Source organism: Ceratotherium simum, chromosome 23 (genome assembly GCF_057802395.1).
Source record: "Ceratotherium simum simum isolate JZ-2026a chromosome 23, ASM5780239v1, whole genome shotgun sequence".
NCBI lineage: Eukaryota > Metazoa > Chordata > Mammalia > Perissodactyla > Rhinocerotidae > Ceratotherium > Ceratotherium simum.
In genome coordinates, this window is record NC_141922.1 from 36,255,027 (window position 1) to 36,262,720 (window position 7,694).

A 7,694-nucleotide genomic window follows, 5' to 3' on the forward strand; every position below is an offset into this window, starting at 1 on the left:
TGTAGAGTCCTGATTCATTCCCAAAACTTCCCCCTGAAAATTTTTCCAACTCTAAATAAATTGCTCTATTGATAGAAGCCTGAGTTAACTCACAAAAATGTATGCCCCTAGTCCTGCTTCTTCCTTGGAAATAAAACTCAAATCTGCCACTCCTCACTGTCATCACTACTAGTGTCCTTGTCTGAGTTTTTCTGCCTTATCCTCACAATCGTCCTGACCTGTCTTTATCCACCTTGACCTCAGGCCTGCCTTTAGTTCTCTTTCTTATTTGCCTCTGCTCAGACAATCCATTTTGCACAAAACAACTACTCTCTTCCTATTTAAACCAACTGAAACTTCCCTTAACAAAAAGATTTTCCCAACTAAGTCCAACGAACCAGCAAATCCATTAATGTAATCCCAAACTATTTCTCCTTCAACCCATATGTCCATTTAAACCCACATAATAAACTGCATTACAATAGATATCTATTGTGTGTTTTGTCACATATCTCTTGACTGACTCTAAGTGTTTTCAATTTAGGGTCACATCATTCATCTCACCAAATGTTTTGGGTGCTTAAGTTCCCAGAACTGTGGTAGGCTCTGAGAAGCAAAACAGAACAAATGTACTCCTTGTCTTGAAGGAGCTTACAATCATGTGTGTGTAAATCTTTATAAGTAGGTAGGTAGGTCAGTGTATGCAGGGACGGGGGAGAGGAAAACAATGCAAATGACAAGATTAAAAAAAAAAATCGAAGCAGAATACACTGGAGGCACACTAGTCAAATTTTTAAACACTTCTATCTTATCTGATTGCAATAAATATGCTGCTTAAAAAAAAAAAAAGCAGTTACAGTTCTTTTTCAAAATGGAAAGAAGGAAAGGAGAGAAGAAAGGAAAACCTGGGTCCAAAGTCCTGAGACTATTTATTTTATTTACTGTATCAACCCACTTCTGGGAATCTGAAGGGTGTAGATTATTTTCCTATCACAATTGATTTGAATATAAAATAAAAACAGTAAAGCAGAGCCAGCCCTGATGGCCTAGCGGTTAAAGTTTGGCCTGCTCCACTTTGGTGGCCCGGGTTCGGTTCCTGGGTGCAGAATCACACTACTTGTCTGTCAGTAGCCATGCTGTGACAGTGGCTCACATAGAAGAACTTACAACTATACACTAGGGCTGCGGGGGTGGGGGCAGGGGGGAAGAAAGGAAAAAGGAGGAAGACTGTCAACAGTTGTTAGCTTAGGGCAAATCTTCCCCTGAAAAAACCAACAAACAAAAACAGTAAAGCAATAACTATCACAACACAATAAGTGGGGATAATAAGCCCAAACAGGAGAGTTAACTAGCATTTCTTTTGTGAATGAAGGTATGAACCTGACCCAAGATAGGGGCAAACACAGAATATAGTACAGCACCCCAGTAAGTGCTCCAATACTTAACTGCTTTTAATGCTTTCAAGAAACCAACACTTTAGCCTCTGAAACGCAACCACCTTTCACAGCAAATTTCACAACAAAGTTAAGACTGAAGGTGGTCTACATGTAAAACAATTTCTTTTTCAGTCCTTGAAAATACCAAGTTTAATAAAGTCGCTTATTTCAACAAGCACAAGAAAGCATATCTCAGATATCAGGGTAATAGCCTTCCAATTGCGGCCCATCAACTTTTAACAGAATCGATCGGTGCAAAACATTTACCACAATCCACTCACTCAAAAAAGCTGCCATGAGGCCGGCCTGGTAGCATAGCAGTTAAGTTCGCATGCTCCGCTCCAGCAGCCCAGGGTTCGCAGGTTCAGATCCCAGGCGCAGACGGACGCACCACTCGTGGAGCCATGTTGTGGCAGTGTCCCATATAAAGCAGAGGAAGATGGGCACCGATGTTAGCCCAGGGCCAATCTTCCTCTGCAAAAAAAGGAGGACTGGCATCAGATGTTAGCTCAGGGCTAATCTTCCTCACACACACACACAAAAAGCTGCCACCTCCTACCCTAGAAATTGCTAACACCATATTAAAAAAAAGTTAAGAATAACTGTTTTCTCTCTGAATGTTAAAATTCTATCCTTCAAAACAGAAGCATCTTAATTGGGATTGCAGGAGGGGCTTGCTCCTAACAAAACTTGCTTAAAAACTTCCAAAAACAAAGGGGGATTTTACCTTTCAATGAATAGTTTCATGGTTCACACAGAATGAAATTTTAAAATTGTCAGAACATATACCTTCTTTAAATAAATCTTAACTTTTGTGTTTTGTTTTCAACTGAAACAATATTTATGAATGCTCCATAATCCTATTAAAGACTATCTGAATTTCATGCCATAAATATCCTTAAATATGACAATTTAATCTTTAATAAATGTATCTTATAAACAATTACTATCTCTATTTCACAGTTGGCTACAAATAAATTTGCAAAAGCCAAGCCTTACCTTCCCATAGATGACTATCATAAAAACAAAAACACGTTGGGGGGGGTTAGGGATGTAACACCATGTTATACAAAGTTAGAAAATTTCTTGTAATTTCTAGCAAAGCCAGTTGAATTGGTAGACATGGCAAGGGAGGGCACTGTACACCCATTACTGAAAGTAATCATCAGAACTTTCTGAGCTCCCAGAGACTTCCTCTCTGCCCCAGGCAACTCAGCAATGACCCAAAGAGCAAACAATTCCTTCCACACCACGGGATTCCCTGAATCTACACTCATGGCTCCCAAAATGTTACTTCCCTTTTCTTGTTTTCTGGTATTTTACAATAGTGACTGGACCACAATACCACGTTCCACTAAAAGGTGCTGCTATCTCTAACACAATGTGTTCTAGCCTGAAATCCATCAAGTTAGAGTTAAAACAAGTTAGTTTCCCCAATCCATCACTCTGGGAAGCTTCACATCCCGGGCGCAGACTGACACATAGCTTGTGGAGCCATGCTACAGCGGCATCCCATATAAAGCAGAGGAAGATGGGCACGGTTGCTAGCTTCCTCTGTTCACTGATAATGACAACCACTTATTGAATACGTACTATGTGATAAGCACTTCAATATGCTAAGCAATTTTGTACCTAATTCCTTTAAAGAAGATGTTATCATCACCACCATTTGGAGATGAGAGAACAGTTAATGAAATTACTTGCCCAAGGTCACACAGCTAGTGACTACATACATTTTACATGCTAGTTTATTAAAACACTACCCTTAACCTTTATATCCCCAATATCTAGTAAAATGTCTGTCCCTAACAAGCACTCAAATATCTGTCCAACAAATAAATGACGGCACCACACGCGGTGTTTCGCAACCAAACGGTACCTCTCTCCCCCAAAAGGAGTCTGGAAATGTATGGGAACGTTTTAGGTTGTCCCAACATGGGGGTCACAATCAGCATTTACCGGATGGGGGCTAAAGAAGGGACAGTCCTGTGCAAAATGCCAATAGCCCTCAGACAGAATCACTATACTATGGCTGGTTTATGAAGAAAACCTTTCATGGTAAAGTTAATCTGCCTGTTAATTAGCTTAATTTATGAATTACTAGGTTGCTTAAAATATCTTAACAGATAACATCAATCTCTTTCTACAAAACATCATTTTTGAATTTATTTGCCACTTTATTTTCAAATACACACACACCTTATTCTAGATATAGAGCTAATGCTCCATCTTTTTATCCTCTGATGTACCCAAAGCACCTCTCCCTCATTGCCCACCTGGCTCCTTTTTGAACTCAATAAACGTAGACCAGATTTGCACAATGATACAACATTACAAGCAGATTTCCCACTGGAAAAGAATTTTACTTTATTATCAAGAATATAGCATGAAATTTCTAGTTCCAAGTGTCACTCATGTCAACAGGAAATTTTAGACGGTCCTGGCTCACTGCCTGAGCTATCTTTCCAAGGGCACCATGCTAATGGTTTCCACTATGTCTTAAAAACATCAATGAAATGGAAATCTAACATGAATTAGTGTATAACTAAAATGATATAAAATTCCACATCCAAAGGGTATGAAGATTTACTCCCGCAGATAGATCAGAATACGTACAGGAACAAAACTTAAATAGGAGGTACTTAGCCAAAACTGTAGCTACCCCTAAGCAGACTCAAGTTCAAAAGGAAGACGGACCGCTTGGGGGATGGGCGGACTACAAGGAGATCCTTTTGCAAAGATTTATTTTGGCATTCCAGTTTTGCTCTTCAGCCAAGGAATTATTTCACAAGTTGTGGAAATAATCACAGAATCAGATTTTTGCAGCCCAAGTTTCTTTTTAGGTTATAAAAACTAACGTAAATGAGGCTACTAAGACTAATGTGCCCAAAAAATGAGTATTTCCTGCCCAATTTTAAAAGAAGAATTACACTAACCACCTAGCTCTCAGCATTTACTTTACTCAGATCTCAAGTACTGTTTCTTTAGATTTTATCTAGTCCCTGCAAGATGTACCAAAACAGAAAAAGATCCTCCTGGAGTTCTGAGCCACAACCCTGAGGCTCAGTCTTCAGGACAATTTGAGACTTGCTTGTTTGCCAAAGAACCGTGATTAACAACCTGAGCACTTTCAGCTCACATTTGTTGCTCATTATGTCCTCCAACTGAACTGTAAATTGAATAGCTTTACCCAAGCTTGCAGAAAAGCAGTTTTTAAAGCACTGACCACCACTGCTAAATCCCTTGAAGCTGACCTCCTAGAAAAAGTTCACCTAAAGTGCTGAATCAAAGATTACAATGCACTTCAAGAAACTCACCCTTCTCTCTAGACGTGATTGTGGTAAGTACTGCGTAGGTAATCAGCAGGAACAATACACCAGCAGTTAGAAGACTGTGGAAGTTATGCCAAACTTACACAAATCACCTTCTCTGTTTCTAGTTCCAAGAGTCTAGAAAGGTTCCTATCTATACAATGAATAGCATTTTCATCTACTTCTCTCTCAAAGACCCGTGAGAACAAAATAAACACGAAAGGCAATCGAGTCCTCCCTGTGACTACCTATTGTTCAATAAAGGGTATTCTGGAGTAGATGACATTCCCAACATAAGTTTGCAAGACCAAAACCGAGTTTTGCAAAGGAGTCTCCCATCAACCCCCAAATGATCCAGCCTCCCCTGTGGACTTCAGGACTGCTTACGGGTTAGTTAGAACTACCCTAGGGGCCGGCCCAGTGGCACAGCGGTTAAGTGCGCATGCTCAGCTTCTGCAGCCCGGGCTTCGCAGGTTCCCGTGCACACACCGACACACCGCTTGGCAAGCCATGCTGTGGCGGCGTCCCATATAAAGTAGAGCAAGATGGGCACAGATGTTAGCCCAGGGCTGGTCTTCCTTAGCAAAAAGGGGAGGACTGGCATCAGATGTTAGCTCAGGGCTGATCTTCCTCTCTCTCACACACACACATACACACACACAAACTACCCTCAATGAAGGGTGCAAATAGAATCTAATTATTCTTTCCCTTCCTCAATTCCTTAGCCCCTCCCAAAGTAAATACAGTTAACCATTCTCCTTAATTCCTTAGTGGAGAGATAAAGAAGGTATCTTGCCTTCAAATCCTTCACTGGCTCTCCACTCTCTACCAGAAAGTTTAAACTGCTTTGCCATCTCTTGGTGGGAATACAACAGTGTCTTCCTTGAGGTGGTCTCCTCTCATTCACTTTTGCACTCTCCACATCCTCAACAAAATTTTCTTTTCAAAAACCACGTCTTACTCACTCTACTGCCTATAATCTTCACTGGCTTCCCTCTACTTTTAGGATAACAGCTCTGCTGGGCCTGAGCCCAGTATTCGGTCACCTGCTTCTCTCACATAGCTCCCTCCCAATTCAGCCATGCTAGCCCTTCCACAACTTCTCAAAAGCTTTATTCCTCTTCCCATTGACATACGCTGTTCCCTCAGCCTGGAATGTTTTCACTTACACCTTCACATCTTTTTCAGCCTCTTTTCAGACGTCAATTCCAAAATCATATCCTCCAAAAAGCCTTCTCTGACCCTTCTATAAAGGCCACGTCCTACATAAACCTTTCACACCACTGTTATTCCTTCAAAGTACACTTCACACTTGCATGATTATTTATTAAAATCCATCTCCTCTGCTTGACTGTAATCTCTATGAGGAGAGAAACACTGTCTGTTTTCTAAACCCCAGCACAGTACCTGGTATATAGCTCAATATATATTAGTTGAATGAATATGTAAATTATCATCATCCAAGTATCTTCATTATCTGACCCCAACTCGATTTCCCAGTTCTCCACAATTCAAATCCATTACACATCTGGTCTTCTGACTCCCCTAACAGCATGCTTTTTCCTCCTCATCAGGCCTTCAAGTCCTGTGGCCTTCTCTGTCTAGAAAGTTCTCCCCATTTCTCTCCACCTGTTCAAATCCCACTGGCTTGCCAAGACCCAAGTCCAGGTTATCTTTCCCTCAGCCTATTTCCTGATAGTGCCACTCATATGTCTGTCCCTGCTCACAGTTCCAAAGCACTTAGCATTCTCTTTTTGATAATTACATATAACCTCACAGTATTTCAGTGTATCATGTGTGACTTATTTCCCCAACATTGGTGCAAACTCCTAAGGCTGGACTGTTTACAGCGCACTCCACTCCCAGAGCAGTGCTAAGCACTGAGCTCTCAATGAAATACTGGATTTTTCCCTAACATACCAGACTTTTCCTCTGAAAAGAACATTAACTTCCCCTGTTTCTCAGGTGATTCAATTTGCCTTGGGGGACTCTCCCCACAAGTTCCTTTTCAGGGGTTTCTTGCCCACCCTTCCTCCATTCTAATAAAAAATTGTTTGAGTTCTCTGGATTCTCGTTCTTTCCCCTGACTACAAGGACCCTGCGTCCTCTGTGAGGGCCCCCTGCTCACAGTGAGGGGCTCCTAGACCATTTGAACTGCCATCCCCCTTCTCACAGGCGCCTGCACCCACTAAAGGCTCTTGCGCTCGCTGTGACCTCACACACACCACCCCAGATCCTCATCTGGGCTACTCTGTCACCTTTCATCCCCCTCAATTAAGGGGGCGGGGATTCGCTGTGACCACCCACCCAAACGAAGGAGACATGTCCTAGACCCGCAGTGTTTCTCCTTTTTGTCTCTGCCACTCAATATCCCCTAGGGCCCTTTCTCTTCTTCCCTCCTTCCTCTTCGTTCGAGACGGAACCGAGGCCCAAGGCTGCCACGAACCCGCGCCGAGAAACCAGACACAGCCACCCAGCCAGCTCCAACGCCACAGGTTCGGCCCCCGCGCCCGCCCCCATCCCTCCCAGGCAGCGACCGCAGCGCGAGCTTCGGCCTGGCCGAGACTCCCCATCCGGGGCAGCCACCGCTCACCGACCCAGGAAAGTGTCAGACGAGGAAGTGGCAGCAGAAAGGTACGGAGGCCGACAGCCTGGCGGACATTAACGACTCAGCGCTCCATCCCTCCCGGACCTCAGCTCCGGCCTCACAGCTTCCTCGACCCTAGAGCCCACGGAGCAAGTCACGTGCCAGCCGGAGCAGTCAGCTGACCGCGGGGCGCGCCGCCCGGCCTACGCGCGCGCACTGCGCAGCCGCCGCCGCCGCCGCCGCCGCCTCGACCTTGGAAGAGGGGCGGGGCTAGGAAGCTCCCGAGGAGCCCGGGAGACGGGGAGTCGGGGCTGCTGGCCGCTGGCTCGCGGCGGGCGGGGGGGGGTTCGCTTCTCCCAGTGTTCTGAGGGAGTCTCGTCC

At 43.9% G+C, this 7,694-nt stretch overlaps 1 protein-coding gene across 3 annotated transcripts in view; it reads right to left on the reverse strand.

The window, feature by feature from the left end:
* Positions 1 to 7,473, reverse strand: part of ATP6V1C1 (ATPase H+ transporting V1 subunit C1) — a 45,375-nt gene extending 37,902 nt beyond the window's left edge. The window contains exons 1-2 of one of the 3 annotated variants that reach the window (XM_087447564.1): positions 7,324 to 7,460; positions 1,697 to 1,889 (exon numbers count right to left, since the gene is read on the reverse strand). The gene's annotated coding sequence lies outside the window, so the exon portion shown is untranslated. Of the gene's footprint in view, positions 1 to 1,696; positions 1,890 to 7,319 lie in introns of all 3 variants that reach the window. The other 2 variants (XM_004431235.3, XM_087447565.1) reach the window with 2 other exon arrangements.
* Positions 7,474 to 7,694: the final 221 nt, after the last annotated feature.